This window comes from Dipodomys ordii, unplaced genomic scaffold (genome assembly GCF_000151885.1).
Source record: "Dipodomys ordii isolate 6190 unplaced genomic scaffold, Dord_2.0 Scaffold6, whole genome shotgun sequence".
Lineage (NCBI taxonomy): Eukaryota > Metazoa > Chordata > Mammalia > Rodentia > Heteromyidae > Dipodomys > Dipodomys ordii.
In genome coordinates this window covers 8,389,316-8,390,405 of record NW_012267222.1, presented here as the reverse complement: position 1 = coordinate 8,390,405, position 1,090 = coordinate 8,389,316, and positions in this window count along the sequence as shown.

Below are 1,090 nucleotides of genomic sequence, written 5' to 3'. Positions count from 1 at the left end.
CCCTCAGCTCTTCAGCTCAAGGCGAGCGCTCTACCACTTGAGCCACAGCACCACTTCCGGTTTTCTGGTGGTTTGTTGGAGATAAGAGTCTCATGGACTTTTCTGCTTGGGCTGGCTTTGAGCTGCAATCCTCAGGTCTCAGCTTCCTGAATAGCCAGGATTACAGGCGTGAGCCATCAGTGCCCGACAGATCTTTTTATTGTTAAAATGAGTTTTTGTTATTAAAGTGATGTACAGAGGGGTTGTTTCATAAATCAGGTAATGCAGATTGTTTTTATTTATGTTTGGTGTGTGTGTGCCTGTCCTAGGGGGCTTGAGTGCAGTCCCTGAGCTTTATTTGTGCCGGTCCTGGGGCTTGAACGCAGGGCTTGGGCGCTGTCTTTGAGCTTTTGTTGTTGTTTTGCTTGTCCTGGGTCCTTAAGCTTTTTTGTGTGTGTTTGTGTGCTGGTCCTGGGACTTGAACTTGGGGACTAGGCGCTGTGTCTTGGACCGTGTGTGTATGTGTGTGTGTGCGCACGCATGCTCACGCCTAGACACTGTGCTGTGTCTCGGACCATGTGTGTGTGCGCTGATCCTGAGACTTGTACTTGGGGCCTAGGCTGGTCTTGGACCGTGTGTGTGTGTGTGTGTGTGTGTGTGTACTGGTCCTGGGACTTGTACTTGGGGCCTAGGCTGGTCTTGGACTGTGTGTGTGTGTGTGTGTGTGTGTGTGTGTACTGGTCCTGGGACTTGTACTTGGGGCCTAGGCTGGTCTTGGACCATGTGTGTGTGTGTGTTCTGGCCCTGCAGCTCAACTGAGGGCTTGGGCACTGCCCCTGAGGGCTTGGGCACTGCCCCTGACGATTTTTTTTTTTTTCCGTTTCACGGACGTTCCTGCCCGGGTTGGCTTTGAACCGCGATCGTCGGCTCTCAGCCTCTTTAGCAGCTAGGATGACAGGCGTGAGCCAGGCCGCCAGCCCTTCCTTCTTTCCTTTTTCGGTAGGGTCTCACAGTTTGCTCGCCCGAGGGGAACGGCTTACCTATGCCTCTAAATGGCAGGTTGACGGGGCCGCCTGGAGGCCCGCCCTCCCCCAGGGCCAGGCCACCCCCC